The sequence below is a fragment of the Haliotis rubra genome, unplaced genomic scaffold (assembly GCF_003918875.1).
Source record: "Haliotis rubra isolate DU_JTF1 unplaced genomic scaffold, ASM391887v1 Scf80, whole genome shotgun sequence".
Lineage (NCBI taxonomy): Eukaryota > Metazoa > Mollusca > Gastropoda > Lepetellida > Haliotidae > Haliotis > Haliotis rubra.
Window position 1 is genome coordinate 213,427 of NW_025767524.1, and position 26,078 is coordinate 239,504.

At 39.1% G+C, this 26,078-nt stretch overlaps 1 long non-coding RNA gene across 1 annotated transcript; it reads left to right on the forward strand.

Annotated features, from left to right (window-relative positions):
• Nucleotides 1-2,375: 2,375 nt before the first annotated feature.
• LOC124261597 lies at nt 2,376-22,967 on the forward strand. The gene is made up of 3 exons (XR_006894371.1): nt 2,376-2,426; nt 13,793-13,795; nt 22,887-22,967. It is a non-coding gene; the product is annotated as an uncharacterized LOC124261597 (long non-coding RNA).
• Nucleotides 22,968-26,078: the final 3,111 nt, after the last annotated feature.

The following is a 26,078-nucleotide window of genomic DNA, read 5'->3' on the forward strand; positions in this document are numbered from 1 at the left end:
GATGGTAATCGTGTCACTTCTACAGTTATAAATCCTGAACTATATGGAAAAGGGACATTTGTATCCGCATTGCAGCCATGGCATTCTTTTACAAATAATCACACAAAAACTACAATGATAATGTAAGCATTTAATGCTGATATAAGACAAGAACATGAGGGTAGTGATGTTGATTTCTAATAGTAATCGTGTCACTTCTACAGTTGTAAACCCTGAACTGTATGGAAAAGGGACATTAGTAGGTTGTGTTGTATCCGCATTGCAAGCATGGCATTTTAAACCAAAAATCACACAAAAACGATAATGATAATGGCATGTTGTATGGCTGATGGCAATAATATCCTGTCACATTTCCGGTTGAGGTCAGTATTCACATTTTTTGCGATCTTGTGTTTCTTTGATGCATAATTAAAATATGATGACACTTATCATAAACTAAACTAGCCACGGGCATTAAATGTGCACATAATGTCAAGAATTTTGGTTTCCGTCAAGTCTACCACATCTTCATGCATGATGATAAATGTCAATACTATTGGCCTGTGCCGTAGAATATTTAGTCGAAGTTGTGTTCCTCTTAATCAAGAATCAGACATTTTATAAGAAATTGTGCTCATTACGTTACTGAAATCTTACAAAATGCATTTGGCATTTCAAGTGAAAACGTCGTCTGTTGCAGACACTGCGCAAACATAACAACGAAATAGCATATTATTTTAGAAATACCAATATATCAAAATGAAAAAAGTGAATCATACGTTTGATACCTCTGCAAAGTTTCATAATAAAACCTTAAAGAGTTTCCGGTTGATGCTGCATAAACAGACAGATCTAAGGCCAGTATATTGCCAAGGAAGCAATAAAACTTGTATTAATAAATACTAAAACATCAAAAGGCACCAGTTCATCATGTGTTGACACACGCATAATACACGTATAATAATGTGTTAAATAATAAAATAGCAAAAGCTTTCCCAGTAATGAGTTTCCGACGGACAGTATCCATTCCTATATCCTCTTCCTACTTTGTGATTGAGTATAAAAACTAAACTATCTTGTAGATAATGTTGGTTCAAACTGTTTTCAACTCATCTGTCACCAAGAAGTTGCGATTTTCAACACCATGTGACCATGCATATGGTTACTGTGTTTTCTCGTGACTCTTGCATTGACACTGCCAACTCGTTAGTTTGAAAGATTGCCTACGTCTCATATTTCTCGTTAATTTATTCTTTTCCAGGTCATTACATCCAGTTGGCATTTCCCCGACATCCTAGAAAGTCGATCGAAATTTAGGCTGTTATATAGATGGTAGATTTTTCCCTGTAGTTAGTAACATTTGGAAATTCTTTGTTTCGAGCTGGCCGCCAAGTTCCAATTCTGTTTGCACATCTAATGCTTTATGGGCGATATGTGACATGTCTAGTTTCATCTGACGGGTCTTGTATATTTAAACAGTCTCTTTTCGTCTGTTCAACACCTAGTACAAATGCTACCATGTATCTCTTCACAAGAAGTTGCGATTTTCAACACCACTGAATGTCGCAACAGATCCTGGAAGAGGGCGATAAATCTCCAAATCAACGGTATCAGTTGGCCTTCTTCCTCTCTTGTGACCATGGTTACTGTGTTTTCTTTGAGAACCAAGAACAGACTCTTTTAATGACACCGGCAACTCGTTAGAAAGACTACCTACGTCTCATCTTTTTCTTTAATTTATTCTTTTTCCGGGTCATCCAATTGGCATTTCCCTGGACATCCTAGAAAGTCGATCGCAGTTTAGGCTGTTAGATAGATGGTGGATTTTCTCCATGTAGTTAGTCATGTTTAGAAGCATTTTTGTTTCGATCTGTACTGGCTGACTGACTGAGTTTAGTTTCATCGCCGAGTCTTGTATGCAATCAGTTCCGTCAATATCACGGCGGGGACACTTAGTAAAATGCTACCAAGTTCTAGTTTGCTTGGTTCATGAGAATCTATCCCGCATTTCATTTCTTATGCTGCCTAGGTTCAACACTGTGCTATGAGGGCGATATGTGTCTAGTTTTATCTGACGAGTCTTGTATGTTTAAACAGTTTCTTTTCGTCTTTTCAACACTTGGTAAAATGCTACCAAGTTCTAGTATTTCTTGGTTCATGAGAACCTATCCATAAGCATTTCATTTCATTATGAAAAATGCCATTGTACAATTCTGGCTATAAGTCAACGCAACGATGACAACCAGATAATGAAGAGAGGAAATTTAAATAGAAAGTGTAAATGCCTTATTATGACGTATCAGATGAAAAACTACCAAAGGAAGACGAAAGATGTAAATACGAATGCAGCGAATACGTCCCTTTATTTACATTTACACAGTTCCTCTCTTCATTTTGGGCAGGGGCTTTCGGGTAGCCAAGTGGTTAAAGATTTCGCTCGTCAAGCCGTATACACGGGATGGATTCCCCACATGGCTGCACTGTGTGAAGTCCATATCTGATGTCCCTCGCCGTGGTATTGCTGGAATATTGCTAAAATCGAGTAAAACCAAACTCACTCACACACGTTTGGGCATCGCAATTCAGCCGCAGTACACGATAACTATGTCTATAAATAACAAGGCTGAAACAAACAAAGGTAACATACCGGAACAGACACCCAGCAACGCACACACGAAACTCTTTGCGAATGGAGACACTGATACATTCAACAGAGTTACCTAAGTAACACAAATTCTTGTGACATTCAGTGCAAAACAGTGTAAACAGTCACATGTATAACAGACTCATGATTCTCACTTAACTACGCGTCACAAACGTTACCTTACCAAAGAAACTGGTTAAAATACAGTCAATAACAAGACGACATATATCTTCTCTTTTATGCTGCAGAAAGGTCTCCTTTCAAGAGGATTATCGATTTGTATACTAACCTTTCTAAGTTGCATCTCTGACCGCCACTGGCGGCAAGTGTCTAATCTTTTCACCTTGTGTTGGAAACACATCAGGTACCATTTCAGGCAAACACTCTTTCATCCATACAAACTGAAACTGTTTTTGTTTCGGACAAAATCTAATTTTACTGAATACAAGTACAATTTTTACATTAGTTGAAATCACTAACAACACGGCATCAATTAGCGCTTACACCAGTGTTACCCAATGAAATCTGAACTTAACCATCACAACATATTCCGGGTTTCATGGTGAACTGCATGTTGCTAATGCAAGGGTCACACTAGGCTCTACCTACTCAGCATCACCAAGCACTGCTAGTTGTCCACAATCTCCGAGTTCATCCCTGAAACGTGTAAAGATCTACCATGGAATTCTGGCTGACATAATGAAATAGAACCAACTCCCCAGGGAAAGGTAAATTGAACTATGCTCGCCATGAGGACTTTGTCAAACGACTAATAACATCTCTAGTTTCCGATAAAGACCAAATGCTTGAAGATACTAATTATGGGTAAAAGCCTTGTGGTACCTCTAGTATATATGAACAAACAAAATAATAGCAGAAGTTCATAGACACCTACTTAAGCTATACATCAGGCATGTAATTTGGAGTGGGAGTGATGTGAATTACAAATATATGTCTTGTTTCCTGATGCAGTTAATGAATATGGTCTTCGGAATTATACGATGGGGCGCTTTTAGCAGAGATCTTTTTGTCAGAATTATTGACAGGTTTTGTTGCTTTGATGCCTTCTGTCATTCTGTACCATTATGTTACCGTTGTATTCACTGTATTTCTGTCATTCTCCATCGAATACACATTCATTATACTAAAACAACACATCACTAATTGCATGTTGAGATAACAAATCATCCACCTTTGGATTTCTGTAACAGAGAAAGAGAAAAATGTCACCTTCATTCACCAAAGCAAAGCTACGGTCGAAAGTGATGGTGGATGTAATGTGGATTATATTATTATTATATTATCATGAGTTCCATTGCTGTATGCACTTAATTAAAAGCTGGCCAATAATAGGATGATATTCCTTGCCTTTGCATAACTGGTTTGTCATTTCTGATTAAAATGCTTACCCATTCCACCCGAGTAATCAGTCTAGGACATATGTGAAATGATTCCTTGCTTTGAAGTTCAGTATTCTGTGTCCTGACGTAACTCAGCAGGATTATGACTATCAGAGAAAAGTTGTACGGTCAGGCGAATGGCAAAGTACACCTTATTTTTATTTTTATTTTTATTCCAGCAAAATAGGTTCAATCACATGGGTAAAGACAGTGATCAGCATGATGTACAGGCTTCAAAACAAAGTTCAGGGAGATGAACATTGAAAGCATAATGAAGTAATTCTATGGCTGTACAGATTTGTTTGAAATAGTGTTCCAGGCACATTTTTTATAAAGTGGGGTAGCTGTGGCACTGAGCCAATACTATAGCTGGTACAAACTGGTACAACTCAAGCTGGTACAAGCTGGTTCAAGAATGGCACAATGTTTGCCGAAGAAAGTAAACTTCATGGTTGTATGCCAGTGATACATAAAGTTGTACGGTCAGGCGAATGGCAAAGTACACCTTATTCATCAAGACATAAATAGTTCCTGTTTAATGTAATAGAATTAAAATATTGTTACATCGGGTTATTAGATAGATTTGGTAGCCCAGACGAACCCTCTTTAAAAACCTATTGACGTAAACGCCAGTAGTGCACATCAGACAGATAGTAGACAACACCGTGGTGAGACTAATTGAACGGAAATTGAGACTGCAGGTGAGCGAATGTATGGGTTTCTGAATAATATAAAACCTATGCAAGCTATTTACTGGAATTTGCTTAGCATTATCTACTAAAGTTTGTTATTCTGGATGTGACTTTTAAAAGAAATGGTGATGATGTAAGTAGAATAACACAACACTTTAGTCACGACTGCAGGCCAAGCTTACCAAAGCATGATCTACACTAGACTCCCATATGTTGTCCTCCAATCAACTGCAACTTGTCAAGAATGGAGCGGAAGTTCACCAGTAAGTTGGTATTGTGGAGGTAATTAAGTGGGTCTCCTTCATTTCTACACACTCTTTTCAGTGTGATTGCACAGGCAAATTTAATCTTCTAAGGTCAAACACAGCTACTTGCTTTGAACTAAATATATGTTATACAGTGTTGAAAGCAGTAGAGGTTAGCAGTGCTTCCTGAAATGTTTTCAGTGATCGCTGCCATGTTTATATAACACAGCAATGAGTACACCCTTCTTACATTAATATAACTGTCTTAAATTGGTATAGTAAGTAATAATAATAATGTTACTGGCTACAGGTCACATTTTCCTCTTCCCATCTCAGATTCATGTTATTATGACGGAATTGCTATGTTCCTACAAAAAGGATGTCATATTGATCATAACTTATTACTATTTGCTCTCCGATCGTTCATTAACTCTCGTTCAAGTGTGTATTTGTGAATATACATGTACATACATTGATATTGCTAGGATGAAGGGTTTTAATTAGCCATAGCTCCATAAACATGCCCTTCCCATCAAGGACGCATAACACCAAAGGACTTTCATACGGTATTTGTTTTTACCCTGCCTCGCTGGCATCATTTCACTCAGTAGTGTATCCAGGTTAAACTGCGGAATGGTATCTCAGTCGGTTAGGATTATATAACCCACATCAGTTTTGAAGATTACATACAACCACAGTCATACAGTTGTATACTTGCAATGGACCAATACTTAATCAAGATCAAGATGGTTTATTTTACATAAGGCCTCCGGCCCGTATACATAGTGTTATATTGACAGGCAAAGTATGGACATTGCAAATAGTGGAAAGCATCATAACATTGTGAAATTAGTTGACTTAAAATTCTAATGTATGTGGTATTTTCGCATATGCTTATATCTCCTGATGACAGGTAGGTAGAGTAGGCGAGTAAATTGGAAGAGACCCCAATTAATCATTTTCAATGTTTTAAGGTAATTGGCATTTCACAAGTAAATTTTCATGTGAACCTGTGGGTTAACTTTCATTTGCTTCTTGCTTTTAAAAAGCAAGTTAGCATCATTATATACATGTTTGCAAAGTTGTTTATGTTTGACTATAACACCTTTGCTCCCTTCATTGTTGAATTAAAGTTTACCAAGAATGCTAATACACAATTGACTTTTTCCCTTTAATGCATCATATTACATCTCCCTACAGGTGCCTGTTGTCCACAAAGACGAGGCCTAGGTGATTCCAGAATACACATGATACAGGTTAATGTTTGTTTCCTTTTGGTATGAATTCGTCTGAATAATGTCTGGTGTACATGTTGAACACACTTCTTATAATTAGTATCAGACATTTCTCCCTATAGAAAAAAAATAACGAGGAGAGTTACTTGCTTGATAACGGTGTTAGTAGCTACACCGAAATGTCGCTCATTATTATATTGAAGAAGTTGTATATCCATAGTACTCTCATCACACCAACTTCTAAATGCCACTCAAAGAAGGAAAAAAATGTCAGCATTTTATAATATGCTTCTCCATAGTTGAAACATTTGTTAAAGGTCACATGCAACCAAAAAATCAAACATAATTAAAACACAATTATCACTTATTCATGACATATAATATACATTGCTGATTATGAAAAAAACATATATAAAATTATAAGCGTACAATCGCAAATCAAAGTGCAATATTTTGTACTTGGGTTAACTTTCCTCGAAACGAAGCACCCGGGATACCGAACCCAGTCAGAGCGGGTGGGTGTGCACTCAAGTGTAACGGCTGGTTCATTTGCCGATGCCCTCACGGCTCATTGTGTGTGTGTATATAGAGATGTTGGGTTTTGTAAATACATGCTCATTTTTTGTGTATAACATTTTGCAATCAACAGACATCATAACATGTCATGTGTACAAGTATCACACCTGCCTGTCTGTGTAATTACATAATGTGACAGAGACCAAACTCGGGCCATAAATTAATGCGTTTTGTTTATGGTGTATAGCCTGATAGGTGTTAAGTTCAAATTGCATGTGGTCAGTGATCGAAGTTGTGTATTGAATATTGTCATTAGCAGACAGGCAGCCAAACACACATAGGTGTCAATAAAACAGACATTGAGTTTTGTCTGTGACAACGACATATATCACAGTTAGAAATTCTGTCAACGCTAAATAATGACATTGCTTTTAAGTATCAAACTGAGAAAGTGACTCGGTAAGAAGAACGTGCGGTGAAATAGACAAATGAAATTATATAAACAGTTAAATCGGTAATCTACGGTCATAACATATAAAAAGCTCGCGCCTGTGAAATATCAACAAAACATTAGAAAAATAGCTCACATCAAAGCCTTCACCGAGTATTCACCGCCAGCGAAGGTTACCCGTCTTGAAATGTCGAACGCCTCACTGGTTGACACAGCTGAGTAGATCTAGATCCTAACAAGGTTCTTTTATGTAATGAGTAGATTATTTACCATTTGTGTTGATTAGACTACTCCTGCTCACGACCTTATAATCCGGACATCCCGCTTCCAAGATGTGCGAACCTATTTCACTGCGCATGTGCTATGAGCGCAGCCCAACGCAGCGCAGCACAGCTGTTGAAACCACGTTTCACCCCAAGCGCTGGGGTGAATTTAGTGAATCGTTTGAACTCCGATTTCGCGCGGTTTTTTTCATCGCCTTATTTTTCAACTTTATAAGTTGAATTTGCATTTTGGATGAATTGTATCTGTAAGTCTATACCGAAAGGTATCAAAATCTGCAAAGTTGTGTTTTACGTTGCATGTGACCTTTAAGAATACTGTTTTCTACCTTTGACTTATCCAAATGAATATGTTCATCATGTGACATGTCTTTCTCCACAACAGTAACTTAAATCTGATAATGATACAATTTCTGGCAGTCGTAAGATAATATCACCCTGTATCAGTTGGGATAGTAATACTCCATTGATGTTTTCCAGGATGAACACCTCTGAGGCAAGAGAGAAAAACAGATGCTGTATGACCAATTCTTGACTGTATCAACTGACCCACTTAATGCTGGTGGATACTTGTGATATTGAATGTAACATCAGTGAGGTTGCTGGGGAGGAAACAATCACCCATGATGATTTTGATGGCAAGAATATTGAGTCAAATATTTTATCTCCAGACTGGGCAGAGGCCAAATATGAAAGTACCTGTATATGAACACAGAGAGACAAACATGCAGTGCTTCCAGTACTAACTATTATGCTTAGTGCTGCAGCAATTTTCATTTACACAGAAATGTCAAACTATTCAGACTTCACTGTTGTACTTCCATTTTGGGTCCATATGCATGTCACCTAAATTATCTGTACAGCAATATTGATAGTGTGATTGTCAGTGTGGAAAACATCAACATGCATCTGGGGTAAGTGTTAATCAAGGCTCTTCAAAGGAAACCGTCATTTTTTACTGTATTTCTGTCTATATTTATGAATGTCCATACATGCAAAATATAATATGTTCAACAATAAAAACTGAAATGACAACCCAGACTTTATTGATTAATTATTCCTTTTTTCAATATTTCAAATGCAGACTGTTTTCACTGACAATGTGAGTCCATAATAATTGTGATGAGCCTTGATGTAATTTGCAAACCCTTCACACATGCTGGAAAAACAAATGTGAAATATTTGTATTCAAATCTAAAAGGCTCCCACCTTAAAGGACAATGAACCTGATACGCCCTTGCTTCTGGCATCAGATAGTTCAGATCTCCAGTAATGGTTCAATGTGTTTATATATATTTCAGTATTTCACTCATGCTTAGTTACATTATTTGACAACACCTGAAACACAATTTCAAATAATATTCTTGTGTTTTCAAAATGTGATCTGTCATTTAGGTACTGGTTATTTGTGTAGAGAAGGGACAGCCTTTAAAAATAGTAAAGATTGGGGTGGGGTCACACACGATACTTAGAAATATATCATGCAAGCAATATGCCAATTTACTGAACATTTTTGAGATTGAATAATGGCCTAAGGGACAGTTCATAATTTATTTGGGGGATATGGGGTGTGAGGTGATGATGATTTTAAGGGGGTCACCTATTTTGTTTTGGAAAGGTAGGGGTCATCAATTTTGTACCCATATACGAGGGGGGTCAGCAAATTTGTACATAAAAAAGATCATGCTTAAAATTATGGGGTGGGGGTGGGTTCAATTAATTTTGAATATGACTTATGCAAAGGGGGTGTCACTATACTTTGTACATGAATTGTAGGGAGGTCATTCACATGCTTCTCCATAAAAAGTCATCACCAACCCCCACCCCATTAATTATGAACGGTCCCTGAATATGTAGAAACTATAAACCAGCAGTTGTGTGCTTATTTATCGTGTGAATGTCAATATTACAATAACTGCAGTACCGTTCTATTAGCAATTTTTCGTCCAGACACGCTAGTTCTTCGTGCTTTGAGCACAGTCTTCAGTCGGGGCAACTTCCAGCTTCCGTAATTTGTAATATAAGAATCACAGAGTAAAAAGTACGTTTAATGTCGATTTAAGTTTAGGCTTGGCCGATAGGCAGGCCAGTATCAGAGTGACAGCTACTGTTGGACCGTAACTATCGCAGCGCTCCAAGCGGGCAAGGGGGCGCAACTCCAGGAATGTTCCCCATTGGAACTCATGTTTGGGTATTGAAATATTTTGAAATTCTCATAACTTTTATGTTGTTTTGAAAAATGTAATTTAACGGTACCAAAAGGGCTTGGACTCCTCTGTAATTGCCAAAAGGCATCTGTTATTAAGGTGACATGAATATTCTTGTTTCCTGTGCACTTAAAAGAACTGACGAATGATCTGGTAAATGACCAGATGGTGGCCACATGAATACGTGCAAAGACCTAGTTGCGGGTACAGCAACGTGCAGTACACTTGGACAAAGTACTGTGACTCTGTGTCCCAGTCCACCCAGCTGTGACTGGGTACCTCGAAAGGATGGGAAAGTCACATTAACTCGGTGCGCCTAGTGGCAGCAAGAGTTGTATGATCCTCGGGGAGTGGAGATTCATATATATATATATATATATATATATATATATTTATATATAGCGCTATAGTCCATTCCATTTGCATAGTCAATCTCAGCTATATATATATATATTTCACATATATATATATATATATATATATATATATATATATATATATATATATATATATATATATATATATATATATATATATATATATATATATATATATATATATATATATATATATATATGTAGCTGAGATTGACATCCAATGATCGAGGGAAAAACAAAGAAGCGCTTTGAGCATGCAAATGGAATGGACTATAGCGCTATTTGAATACCCATATGTGTGTGTGTGTGGGTGTGTGTAATTTACAGTAAATCAACTTATACATTGAAATCATCATTACAATCAGCATGGCCTGTAAAACATAAAGAACCCATCTGATCAAATGAGTGTTCTTCTGTACAGTAATCACGAGTCACATTTCTTAGATGCATCGCTGCTGATTAATCCCATGAAGTAATGCATACTGCAATCATGTTGCTCTCTCAACTTTACACAACATCAGAGAGAGAGAAAAACACATGGCATCAATGAAGACAGAACTTGTTTTCAAACTAATGAAGATGATCAATATTGCCATTTTGGATATGTGTCTTCAATATCTGAAATGACAGAATAAAGGGTAAAGCGGCACAGAGGCACATTGACCATGATCACAAGCTCAGAATATAATTCTTTATAGATTTCATTACCTGGGCTCCTGGGACATTAGATTAGAAAGAGAAAGAGTGGGACTCCCACTATCACACATTCTTTGGTACAGCATGGCAGTGTTCATCTTTCATCACGAGTTTTAATTTCATTTGAATATGTCAGTTTTCTTATTTGTGTATGTCAGCTGCACACAACTATTTGTAGGGGAACAGAGAGGAACAAGTTAAATACCACTGTGTCACTGACTAAGGAAGGGCGTTGTGAGCATAGAACTATAGTACACACAAAATGCTACATTCAGTGACACATTTAAAAATCTTTCCCAGACTCCCAGAGCATTTAGTGCATAAATCTCGGCAATCCTGTACATCGTGTCAGATGGATCACTTCCTTTGTGCTTCTGTAGATTGGTATTGTGTCTTTCCACAGGCTATTGTGTCTTCAGATGTTTTGATCGAATAAGAAAAGCAGTGGGTTTAAACGTAAAATGCCTCAGTTTGGTAAATAGATCAGCCAGCACCCGAAGTCAGCGATCTAACCCACTCAGCCATCGCGGTTTCCACAGAACTGGAAGTCTGACAAGTAGTATTTCATATCACGTACTTTGTGTACCCCTCTGACAAGATTAATTTGGAACGATTCCAACGCTTGAAAAGCGTCAAATGTAAGAGGAATTGTGTTTATCAACCAGTAACAGAAAACTATGAGAATATCAATTGGGTATATTATGCTTTTGCTTTCAGGTAAAATTATGGTATTTTGAACAGTACGAGGCATCATGCAACACTCAATCAATGGCAGTGGGTGTGAAAATATAGTTAGGAAAGGGTAGGAAAGTGAGGGTTCATAACTATGGGTTGTTTCAAAGATAACATTATATGAATATATGTGATGTTTAACGTCATTGTAATAAACATTTAGACACAGTATGACTGGTATGGTTTTGTACAGTGAACGATGGGCATACCAGACATCACCTTGTTTACGTATATTGGTCAGGATGACCAAGCCACTCCTTTGCCAGACCCGTGTCTGGTTCTGTAATCGACTGATACCTGCCGAGACCAGGGAGGAGGTTTGCTTGTACGGAGGCAATACTGATGTTGTAATGGTAATGAAGAAGGTATGGTGTACTTAGTGCCGCCGTGGGCCTGCGTGATCTGGGTCAAGTTCACCACCATTTTATTCATCAAACATTCCTTCATCCAAACAGGAACTATTAGGAAAATAGTGTCAAGTTATATTTACTGTTATCCTGTTTTAGTCAATTAAGTTAGACCTACCCAACTGGACCATTGCCTGGAAACTCGGTTTTCACATCTGCAACCTTGCTCCAAAGCAAGACTAGCATGATCCTGTAGAGTATACTCCACATGTCCATGACTACTTCAGTAAGATTATCACACACCTTTCACATTAAGACATCATAGCAACATGAGCATAAAGCAGACAACATGCGCTGTCAGGCTAAGGTCAGAGTGAATGTGAAAGTATTGTTTATCAGTTTTAATTGTCAAATGGAATAAATTCCTAGCTTTATTGTATGTGTGGACTTTTTTATCTTTCCACCTTAAAAGAATGGCATACTGATATGTTTTCCAGGTTCCTTAGGAATCTTGTTACCAGCGGCAGGCATCTGTTAAAAAACTATTACAATACCATTTCACATGTGATTCAGCTCTTTGGAGGCCAGTGTCCTGACGGCACGGGGAAATGGTAGGTTACAGGAAGACCATTCCACATCCTGGTATGGGAGCACCTGTATGGTCAATCTGTAAGGTCAGTGGAATGTTTTCATGTGCACACGACCGAACAACGCGACAATGTTCCTTCTTGGATTACACTGAGTATGCAATTTTTTAAAGGTTGTCAATGGTTAATGAGCGCTTTATTATGATGCATTGATTAATGAAATGCTTCCTTAAAATACATGTCATGTTGACGCTGCGTGTAGATTTTGAAATTGAACAGTAACTTTACCCAGAAATCTATACACACAAAAATAAAAAAATAACTGTTATAAATTAACAATGTAATAAAACAAGCTTTGTTTAAAAGTCAATAAAAATTGCTAAAAGGAATTTCCATGGCAGTACACAAACGTGTGGCGGTGTATTCAGTGAATGTACAATTGCAATGTAAAGTAAAATAATGTGACAATTTCTTCCAAAGTAGGCCTATCCTTGATATCCAGGTGGAAAGATGATCTTCACACATCCGCTAGTCTTGTAATATCAGATTATAGAGGCATTTATGTGCCTTATATAGTCTTAAAGCCTTCCCGAATGTTCGTCTATGCTGTTCCAGAAGATTCCAGGTCACACCTGACATCCAAAGCACTTAAGTATAGCAACTTCCTAACCACTGCTTACACCAGGCAGTGATAATTTCCTGAGAACTAGCTGATTTTCTAGCACAATGTCATGAAGTGCAACTGAAACAGAAACAATGTAATGCCATTCCAACATTGTTTAGTAATAAATTTCACAGCCATATAACATTGACATATCGGATGGATAAGGAAAGGCTCCCATCAGTCCATGCTAGTTGCAATAGACGACTGAAACGTTGATCTGGTGGTCGGGATGAATGACATGGTATATTAACCACTAATTTGTAACAAATGGTTCTAATATTCACAGTGCGTCGTAGCTCTCCTATGAATGACTGTAAACAAAAATACGTCACGGTCTGTGAGGTAAAGTAGAACTCTGTTCAAGAAACATTTCCACATTGTGATTTCTACATAGTTTCGTGGAGTTCAGTACAAATGAGTCACTGTCATTGATTGTAATTACGCCAACACGACATGTCGTCAATGTCTCTGACATTTACTGCTGGTCTTGCCTGATGAAACCACCATTTTATCGACTTGGCGAAATTAGAGACACAAATTACACAGTACGGACAGGGTCAAACCGGTAACATTGTGTTTTTCTCCTAATCTATCGGTGCATGTTGCCATTGTTATTCATAGCCAATATAAGTGTTTATTCTTGTTGACTTTCAATTCAATGTATTGCGTTTCTCAGGATCAGGATTATGTCCTACTTATGGCTGCTGTAAGTTGTCATAACATAGCTTGCAGGTAGCAGGAAGTCGTTTTAACGAGGAGGGTACCGAATAGCCCAGTCGGTATTTGCTGTGCAGAGTTGCATCCCTTGAGCACGCAAGACGTTAGTGGTTTCCAATTCCGTTTCGCCTGGATTATCTTTCTGGTTTTGTCAGTTCCTAGACCTGTTTGTCCTGTCACATTAAGCTGACATGCTGTGATGTAAAGAAACACTGTTCAAAGCGGGGTTAAACCCAACTCATTCCCTTTAACAGGAAACATATGATTCATATACTTAGTTGTTTCTCTGAAACGGAAACCTTCAGTTTCGTTTGCAATTGTATCAAATCAATACATTGATCTTGCCCGACAATGCATCATTACAATAAAACATTTCCTTTATGAGTCTCCGATTCCTGTCTAACTGATGTCATTTTTATTTGAAACATAAATTATGTATTCACAGATCGCTGTGTTGATGTGATTTCAGGTAAAAACGTCAGCCCCAAACCAGTGTATGAAATACGGCCCGACCGACCGAGACGGTCTAGATTTTTGACGGACGGTCTAAATTTACAGCTAGCCAGCCCGATGGTCTTGTACAAAATTTAGATGTTCCATACATCTGAGTAAATTCACCATATTTGGTCTGGTTAAATCCATTTTGGGCTGGTAACATTTTGAAGTTACCAGCCCTGATGTCTGGCTGGATTTTTGGCTTATTTCATACACTGCCCAAACCTTATTTTAGTACTCTGGTATATCATATACAGTGATGCTGATAGTAAAGTGCGGTCAGTTAGTATGAAACATCACAATGTCAGTGCAGAGCTTTGATCCGAGGAAACAGTGAACATACAGCTAATATTGGATAACGAAGTTGTTAATCAATCTACTTCAGTCATGTTTCCAAACTAATGAACGGGGTCGATATTTTCAGTATGGATTTCGCTCAAAATCAACTGTGCTGTCTAAGTAAGGATCGAGAAGAACCACATGGTGGATAAAGGCAGGGGTGCAAGATACAGACTAGACCCATGTCCAGACCAGGTGGTTCTTTCACCTGTCGAAGACGGTTTTGTACAATGAAGAATGGTTGTCATTTGTAGGAGTGATTCGTTGTTTCTTAAAGGTCACATGCAACGTAAAACACAACTTTGCAGATTCTGATACCTTTCGGTATGAACTTACCGAAACAAATCGTCAAAAATGCAAATTCAACTTATAAAGTTGAAAAATAACGCGATGAAAAAAAACGAGCGAAATGGGAGTTCAAACGTTTCACTAATTTTCCCCAGACTTTTCTGGGGAAAACGGGTTTCAACAGCTGGGCTGCGCTCATAGCACGTGCGCAAGTAAATAGGTTCGCGCAGCTTGGAAGCGGGTTGTCGGGTGAATACTCGGTGAGGGCTTTGGTGTGAGCTATTTTTCTAATGTTTTGTTGATATCTCACAGGCGCGAGCTTTTTATATGTTATGACAGTAAATTAACTGTTTATATAATTTCATTTGTCTATTTCACCACACGTTCTTCTTACCGAGACACTTTCTCAGTTCGATACTTAAAAGCAATGTCATTATTTAGCGTTGACAGAATTTCTAACTGTGATATAGATATGTCGTTGTCACAGACAAAACTCAATGTCTTGTTTTATTGACACCTATGTGTGTCTGCCTGCCTGTCTGCTAATGACAATATTCAATACACAACTGCGATCACTGACCACATGCAATTTGAACTTAACACCAATCAGGCTATACACCATATAAACATAATGCATTAATTTATGGCCCGAGTTTGGTCTCTGTCACATTATGTAATTACACAGACAGGCAGGTGTGATATTTGAACACATGACATGTTATGATGTCTGTTGATTGCAAAATGTTATACACAAAAAATGAGCATGTATTTACAAAACCCAACATCTCTATATATACACACACAATGAGCCGTGCATGAGGGCGGCATCTGCAAATGAACCAGCCGTTACACTTGAGTGCACACCCACCCGCTCTGACTGGGTTCGGTATCCCTGCTGCTTCGTTTCGAGGGAGGTAAACCCAAGTACAAAATATTGCACTTTTGATTTGCGATTATACGCTTATAATTTTGTTTATTTGTTTTTTTCATAATCAGCAATTCATATTATATGTCATGAAGAAGTGATAATTGTGTTTTAATTATGTTTGATTTTTTGGTTGCATGTGACCTTTAAGGGAGGCTGGTGATGACGTGTTACTGCAGAGGCGTCCGGATGGAGTGGATGGACGTTGTATCTGACAACTGTAGTCAACCACCGCATATCAAGCAGATATCTTTGTGATCAAGCGTTCCAGAGGCCAATACGTTTGTACGACATGTCCAGATACTCCACCAGATGAGATACTGAAGTAATTGATCGCACTGTCCATTATTGTATGCCAGTGGCCTGAAGGAAAACATCAGTTTTAACTATATAACGTCAGTTCTAGAGAAGACCCACTCTCGATTATCTGCAGATTACATTTGACGTTAAATGAAAAACAGCGCTGGACATAGTTAACATCGGACATTTTATTTGGCTACAGATGTTGTTCAGAATGATGGAAAAATATGACACAATACGAACTATTACCACATATAGAAAATACATTTCCAAACGCATGCAGTAAGAAGGGTTCATGTGTCTCTGGCTTTTCAAAGGCTAGAATAAGATTCATACATCTCCAACAACGTCCTTGCACTAAACCAAGACAACGGTGCCGTCTTCGGCTTGACACTACAGCAAATATCCATGGAAACAGTCATTGCCAGAAATAAGTATTAGTTTTGTTTTCTTTGTTTCTGTTTCTGTTGTTTTCGTTGTTGTTGTTGTTGGTGGTGGTGATGGTGAAGGTGTGTAACACCGAACTCAACAATATGCCAGCTGTATGAGGGTGTTCAGTAAATTGGGAAAGGGGACGGACATTAATTAAGTGAGCGTGAGATGTAGGTGTTTATAAGCATCACTAATAATTAGGGCTGCGCAATATAACCGGTTTACCGGTATTTACCGGTGCAGACATGAAAACGATACGTATTGCGATACGCTGATCGAAAACCGGTATTTTGACATGCATTCGGAAAACTTCGTAACACTCGGAAATCTTCGGATATTTCCGTTTTTTGAATTGTTCTTTTCCCTGTTTCATTAGTGCCAAATGTTACTTACGTTTTTATTTTGTCATGATTAAAAGTTTTTATTAAAGGTTAATCAATCATAGTGATTTTGTTGTGTTTTTGCTTTATAATCAAGCATTAACTCGATTATAAATAGTTTTTGTTAAAAAAATAATCCTTGCAATATATTGCAATACATATCGCAATATATGCTTTTGCATCGCAATATATCGCAATACGAAAATTCTCTGCAATACCCACCCCTACTAATAATGTTTCAATAGGTGTCCCCTACAGTCACCTCCAGGATATAACAAAAGGAACAAAAGCGTGTCTGCGTGAGCTAGGTCATTACCAACAATGGTGGATGATGCGCGCCAAAATTGGTAAAGATGAATCTTTGCAAATTATATTTCTGTAGTCCCTGGAGAATTTCATTTTCACATTCCAACTGATGACTTATTCAAGTCAAAACATGTAGGTCACGCTACGCGTGTCGTGAAAAACACTACCTCGTCCATTTCAGTCAGTTTCTCCAGGGCACAATACCGGCATCTAGATTGCGAGGAAAATGACTCTGTAAACGGGATCTAATATTTCGTATGAAGAATTGTCTGTCTCGTGTATAAACACTTCTCTTTCTATGTTTTGTAAGCATTGTTCACTTGGTAAACATACAACTGACCAGCATAGATGACCAATGAAAGAAGACGGCTTCTAGTTTAGAAATATTCAACTAGTTGACAGTGAGACATACAAATGTCATATTTTGGAGTCAAGAAATGTTGAGGTAACAGGTTCCCCCCCCCCTCTCTCTCTCTCTCTCTCTCTCTCTCTCTCTCTCACTCTCACTCTCTCTCTCACACACACACACACACACATTCTCTGGCGTAAAATGGATGAGAAATTTATTTCGCATTGCAAAAATGCTTGTTCAAACGCAAACCTATGCCTGTGCACTTATGTATATATGACACGTGGAGGGCTAGTTTGCGTACACTATTTACATGACATTCATGATGTGAAATCATTCAAGTACGATGGCAATATATACTGTATCTATATCAAAACAGAAACAGGTTATTTTCACTTCAAAGTGGCGAACTTGACCTGTAGCATTAACACACAAGCACACTGAACGGCGTGCATTAAGCAAATTAGTCCCTCTTCATTACCTCCACAAGACCCGTATTGCCTCTGTACAAGCAACCCTACCCATGTACTCGCCAGGTAGCAGATGATCACAGTACCAGACACGGGTCTGGCGAGGGATTGGATCGGTCACCATGACCTATATTGAGTTAAGTGTACCCCGTGTGGCACAGTACATACTAAGGAGTATATTTATGAGACGCCGACGTATTACTGAAGGCAGCAATAAGCTATATACGTTTTAGTATCGATGTCTGTTAAAATGATAGTGCCTTTCTTCGGTGAGTGAATTGCTCGATGGTACAACTAAAACTACAAATAAGAGCACTGAAGGAATATAGATGCAAGAATCTATAAAAGTTAAAGGGCGGTGAAAGAGAATATCCAGTCTTAGCTTTATGCCAAAACACACAAAGTCAATATTTCAGCCATATCTTGCTTTGATGAATTCAAAATTTGACCCCCCTCAAAACTGTTGAGGCTACTCCCTTTTTATGATCGATGGTCGATAGAGGCTGCCTTGGGACAAACCTTCTTATGTTTGATATAATTTCCCATTTAATATTTGTAGCATTATGTATTTTATCAGGTTCACAATTGACTTGCCGCTGCATGTGTTTGTAATGTTGGAGCAGGATACACTCTCGTTTTCGTTAACAACTGGATGCTCACTCATCACCTGTCCTCACGTCCAATGACCAGTCTATCTTTTCTGAAATGAATATTCATAACACTTACATTTGTTACCTTTGAACTGTGTCCCCTAAAACAGACATTTGACGCTACATACGTCCGATGGGAACGATACCAACAGCAACCTTTCCAACATCAGTAACAGGGATGACCTCTTGCTGGGCGATGACTGCAGACTACAGCACCCCGGGGAACCAGAACCAATAAACACTGGCAGTTTGAACATAACCATTTAACGGATGTCTGCTGCAGATAACCATTGTTGTATTTCCGTCTGATGGCAAACGCGTGATTACATTTTTATTTCCCACTTGTTCTACGACAGGATACAGTGGACGACAGGTTCTATGGTGTATTTAAACAAATATAACATGGTAATTCTTGTCGCATCCAATCAGACCAACTTTGAGACATAGCGTTGGTCCTAGGATTTTTATTTCTTTGAAGTGTCAGTTCGAAACCATTGAATTTATTCATTGTGTGATGATTTCATCTTTAATATTTCTTGATGGAGTAAATAGAGATGACAAAACCCTTTCCGGTTTCGTAAGCGATGTTTACTAAAAGCAGAGTCGATTGTACAATTGTGACTTCATCATGAGTGTGTGTTTGTTTGACGTCATATTCATCTGTATTATCGCTGTAGGACGCTGTATGAAGCGGTCGTTAAAAAGATCATTTAAATAAGTAAACTATATTTATAACGAATGATTTTTGGTCACTTTCTGTATATTGTAAACCAAAAGTCACTGTGTTTTTAATCTGACTGGTTGAAAAACATGATCAAATGATATTCGATTCCTTGAAATATTTAATTCTAATATATATTACGACCTAAATGCGTGGGGCCTTTGAGTTCGTTATAACCGTTGTTTAGCTATATGCTATGTGTACGTTTTTCTTTATGTATTACATGGTGCCATTACGGGAGGGAGTCAGCATTTTGTTGGCGTCTGTAACAGTTAGTAAAATATAAAACCCAATTAAAACAATTAAATGTTCTCGTCACGATATGGCTGAAATATTGCCGATAAATTATAACTCACTCACTCACTCAGATCTTGAAGGTAGAGTCAGATCAGTTGTTCAGTCTGATCAAGGCAAAAAACATATTACGAATCTTAGAATCGAACTAGCAATCTTTTGATCCTAGTACTAGTTATTTGCAACTGGAAAGGCACAGTGAAACTGACCTCAACTCAGGGTGCTGATCATGAAAAAATAGGATACCAAGCTGAAAAATGTGTTTTTGACCCTCAAAATTGAAAAACAAAATGGCCGCCAAAATCGCCTAAAATAGTGGTAGGTGTGCACAGTAGTTTCGCCTGTGACTGTATCTCTATTTTGTAAATTTTGGAAACTTGACCTTTTATGACATTCAAAGAATGCTGACGTCAGTCGATATTAGTGAAACATTCGCGACAGATATGACGTTGTCAGATACACGATCCAAATCTGGTCAAAACTGAGATCAGAACTCACTTCCACTGACACTCACTGCGTTGCCTTAGATTCATCCGGGCACCTTTGCAGATAAGGTTGTATAGATGAAACATTAACGGAGACGACATGTTGTATGCGGGATATGGGGTGACGGCACTTGACGACACTTACGACGACTGTGTAAATCAATAGTCTCACTTTGAGGAGACATGACTTCAGATACATAAGCTAAGTATACGTCTGGCAATATATTCACTGGGTGTTGTTTTTTTCATTCACAGTTACATTTTGCATGAATGATGGACTCGGTGGCACGGCGGGGCAGGGCAATCCATTGTTTCGTTCATCCCAACATTTCTTGACTCACTGTCAACCGGCCGTCTTCTTTCATTGGTCATCTATGTTGGTCAGTTGTATGTGTACCAAGTGAACAATGCTTACAAAACATAAAAAGAGAAGTGTTTATACACGAGACAGACAATCCTTCATACGAATATTACTGAGTCATTTTCCTCGCAAAGCATCTGGATGTCGGTATTGTGCCCTGCAGAAACTGACTGGAATGGACGAGGTTGTGTTTTTTACGACACACGTAGCGTGACTTACTTGTTTTGACTTGAATAAGTCATCAGTTGGAATGTGAAAATGAAATTCTCCAGGGAATACAGAAATATTTCTAAATTGCAAAGATTCATCTTTACCAATTTTGGCGCGCATCATTCACCATTGTTGGTAATGACCTAGCTCACGCAGACACGCTATTGATCATTTTGTTATATACAGGAGGTGACTGTAGGGGACACCTATTGAAACATTATTAGTGATACTTATAAACACATACATCTCCTTCTATACCTCCAGTGATCCGAGTTGGTCTTTCAACAAACTCTTGCTGTATGTGATGAGGCGACAGACGGGATCAGCTGGGCAGCTTCGCTCACTTGGTTAATGTCCGTCCCCTTTTCCCAATTTACTGAACACCCTCATACAGCTGGCATATTGTTGAGTTCGGTGTTAAACACCTCCACGCCTCTGCAGTAACACGTCATCATGAGCCTCCCGTAAAACAAAACGAATCATTCCTACAAATAATTCTTCATTGGACCTAACTATCTTCGACAGGTGAAACAACCATCTGGTCTGGACATTGGTCCACTCTAATCTTGCACCACGTTAAAACACCATGTGATCTTTCTCGATCCTTACTTAGAGAGCACCGTTGATTCCGAGTAAAATCCATACAGCAAATATCGACATTGTTCATTAGTTTGGAAACATGACTAAAGGAATTGTTTGGCAGCTTTCTTTTCCAGTATTAGCTGTATGTTCACTGCTTCCTCGGATTTATGTAATGAACATTAATCAAGCTCTGCACTGACATTGTGATGTTGCATAGCCAACTGACCACGGGTTACTATCCACATCAGGCTGTATATGTTAATATGTTATACCAGAGTACTAAAATATAGTTTGGGGCTGACCTTTTTACTTGAAACCACATAAACACAGCGATTTTTCAATTCATAATAAATATAATAAAGAAAAGAAATACATCAGTATAATATCTAGCATTGATTTGGTATTATTGCAAACGAAACAATAGGTTTCAGTTTCATTAAAATAACTTAGTATATAATCATAGTTCCACGTGTCCTATTTAAAGTGACTGAGTGAGTTTGGTTTAACCCCGCTTTGAACAGTGTTCCCTTGATATCACAGCATGTCAGCTTAATGTGGCAGGACAACCAGGTCTGGGTACTGACAAAACCAGAAAGATAATCTCAGCGAATCAGAATTTGAAACAACAACTATATAGGTTTCTGGCTTCCCCAAGGGACGCAACTCTGCACAGCGAATTGCCACTGGGCCATCCGTGACTCTCCTTGTTAAAACACTTTCCTGCTATCTGCGAGCTATGTTATGACAACTTTCAGCAGCCATACTTAGGACATTATCTAGAACCTGCACAATTTAATACATTAAATTGAAAGTAAACAACAAGAATAAACTCTTATATTCACAATGAATAATAATGGCACCATGCGCCGATAGATTAGGAGAAAAACACAATGTTACCGGTTTGACCCTGTCCGCACTGTGTAATTTGTGTATCTAATTTCGCCAAGTCGATAAAATGGTGGTTTCATCAGGCAAGACCAGCAGTAAATGGTGGTTTCATCAGGCAAGAGTAAATGTCAGGGACATTGACGACATGTCGTGTTGGCGTAATTACCCAGATTCTGTCATGATTCTCAATCAATGACAGTGACTCATTTGTACTAGACTCCACGAAACTATGTAGAAATCACAATGGGAAGATGTTCCATGTTACCTCACAGATCGTGACTTGTGGTGAATTACACCACAGTCACCAATACGTGAGCTTCTCTATAGCGGCCTGTAAATAGGAGAACCAATGATTACAAACTATTGGTTAACATCGTCAACCACGTCCACAAGAACCACGTTCCAGTCGGTTCCTGCCACTAGCATGGAGCAATGGGAGCCTTTCCTGATCCAAAATCCTCACAGGTCCATAGCAGATTCCAGGAAACCAGCATCCCGGGTGGAAGGCGATGGTGGTAATGCAGGGGAATTGCACAGGACAGCCTAGCGGTGTATAGTTATTATCAGTTATTAGCACTGGTTCATTCAAGATCGGGCGGTGGGGTAGCCTAGTGGTTAAAGCGTTGGCTCGTCACGCCGAGGACCCGGGTTCGAATCCCCACATGGGTTCAATGTGTGAAGCCCATTTCTTGTGTCCCTGCTGGAATATTGCTAAAAGCGGCGTAAAACCAAACTCAGTCAGTCAGTCAGTCATTCAAGGTCAGGGTGACACTGCAATCCTGGTCAGTAATGCACCGACTTGAAATGAACATTCGACAGACTGGCAAAGGTCCTCTTGTGTAAGTTGTTCAAATGCTACAATGACAAACCACCAATACAAGGGGGTTGCGGACGAGGCACGGACCTTGAGCACTCAGAATAAGAGGTTGAATATTTAAGTGAAAAGGGTGTTTAGCTTCGACTTCGACTGTCCGATACACCTCAGACATGTTGTCTGAATTAAAGTGGTGGAGGCTGACGAACTTGTGTTGTTTATGCGGGATAAATCAACTCGAGCATCAAACATACACGCCGGATACAAAACATATACTGGACAAAATAAGTTAGGGATAGTGGTATTTTTATGATTGATATTTTATCAATGTGTCAATGAATAAATATACTGAGTCAAAAAATAAACTTCACATTCTTTCTTCACATACCGTTCACGACGTCGTCTCCAGACTCTATGCCTGCCGTCCGCGAATCTGAGGGTAAACCTGGATTCATCGCTAAAGACGACTAGATTCCAGTCTCTCTGGGTCCATCGGAGGTGATGTTGGGCCCACAGCAGACGTTGACGTTGATGAAACGGCGTCAATATTGGCCCACGATATGGACGTCGAGAATGGAGATTGGCAGCCCGCAACCGATTTCGAATGGTCTGTGAGGACAGTCGACCTCTAAACATCTCAGCCCTGGTTCGTGCAGCCGGCAGAAATCTGTCACGTAGGTGACGTAGGACGATTTGACGGTCTTCTGCTCGAGACGTCACACGTGGACGACCCGACCTTGGGCGATCAGAAGTGGTGCCAGTTTGTTGTAGACGACCTCGCAAGTCATACACAGTACGACGGCTGCATCCCATTGCTCTTGCGACGTCAATAACTGATCTTCCCGCTTGCAACATGCCAACGGCACGTTCACGTTTGCACATTTGACAATCGTGGCATTTCAAGTACCGTTAGAACTGTGGTTTAAAAGTGTTTTTTCAATTCTTGAGGCCAATGCAAACACGTGCATATGAAGAAAACTTCGATGCGAAGATCACGTGATCGACTGCACGTGCAAAACTTGATTTGGCACTAACGTCATTTGCACGACGAATGGATGGGTTTGAGTGGGTTTTGCTAACGTTTTTCTAGAGTCGAAAGATAGGGATCCCATTTCGGATACATAGCTGTATCATCAGAGAAAAATTATTCATTATTTTTCAAATTACATTTTGTGAAGTTTCTTTTTTGACTCAGTATACATCATTATTCATAATTTCAAAATGTACATATATCCCTAACTATGTTTGTCCAGTATGTGTCCGCTAAGTGAAGATACGAAGTGGGATGCGCAGATACCAAGAACGTGATCACACCGAGATCACACACTTTTTATTTCAGATACCCTCACACAAATATTACTCGAGAAAAGGAATAGTTTCCAGGCCCTTCCAAAAGCGAACTGTTAAAGCCAAAAATCCTATGCGACCAACTAATAAGAACAGGTATCTGGTTGGTTGGGTGGTTGTTTAACACTGAACTCGCCCCTCCAGCTATCAATCGACCATCCAGTGATCAACATCATGAGCATCGATCTACGCAATTGGGATACGATGACATGTGTCAACCAAGTCAGCGAGCCTGACCACCCGATCTCGTTAATCGCCTCTTACGACAAACAAGGGTTGCTGAAGACCAGTTATGACCACAGGCCATCGTGTCTTTGCGAGGCTTAAAGATGTTAAGAAAAATAAAAAAACTTTGAGATGACCCCCGATTCGAAATGCTTCACAGCACAATACATTATAACGTATTGTACAGTGTAGCATTTCGAGTAGGGGGTCATCTCAAAACTTTTCTTTTAAGTCTTTAATCTTCGCAAAGACACGAGGGCCTGTGGTTATGACCCGGATCTTCACAAGTCTGTGAGTTGTTTAGCACCATTATCGTGCTCTATCGTTTCACCAAAGTGGATCATTTGGTCAGTCCTTCGATGTTAGGCCTTGATGTAACAAGATCACAGTTTGCAGTGGCGTTAAACCTAACTCTCTCACCCACTCTTTACATTTGGCACTCGTTTGGAACTGAGTCAGGACGGTCTGAAAAACTATGAGATGGAGTCCTTCTAAGTCCATCGAAAGTGTTGATCAATAATGATTACATAATTCTGCTCTTAAATCAAGAAACTACTATAATAGTTGTCAAAAGTTTTACAAAAATAATGATTGTCAGTGGAACTGAAGACCCTGAGATGGTTGTAGAGAATCATGTTTCTAGTGATTAAACTGCCCAACACGACAAAGTAACCAGGAGATTCATCGTCAATGTGAAATCGACACATCTGAATATTGTGTTTGATAAAGAGAGAAGAATTATACTGATTGAAACTCAGCAGTTGTAATACATTCTTCGGTCTCAGCTGAAGAATGGGATGTTCGGCAATATTCAATCTGGAACACGTATCCTGTTGACAATGATGTATGAATCAGACAAACCTGTGGTTGAAAGTACGAGCACCGTCCAATGCCTACCGGGGACGACCACACACAGACCAGTCAAAGAGTGTGTTGAGTTTTGCACAGTGTTCAAGCAATATCATGGCGGGGGACACCAGAAATGGGCTTCACATATTGTGTCCATGTGAGGAACTGAACCCGTGTCTTCGGCATGACGAGCGAACGCCTTAACCACTAGGCTACCCCACCGCCTCGTTGAACACTATGTGTACAGTATTCACCTTATATGAAGGCGTGTCATTTAAGTGAAACCCTCGGGCACGAGTATGGTCCTGACAAACCAAGACGCATGATCGGGGCGAACAAAGAATCTAACCCACTACCACAGGCGCATGTCCACCCCGACGTCAAAGAGCCTGTCTGTCCAACCCATACCTCCTTATGTACAGTCCGTCCTCCTTCAGATGGCTGAGACGTTAAATAATTCACTTCAGTAACTATCACTCTACATGCAAGATGTAGTTACATCAGGTATAGCCCAGCATATCAACATTTGAACATGGCCCTAACGTAATAAAGGGAGACAAATCTACGAATGCTTACATTGACAATCGTACTAACGGAG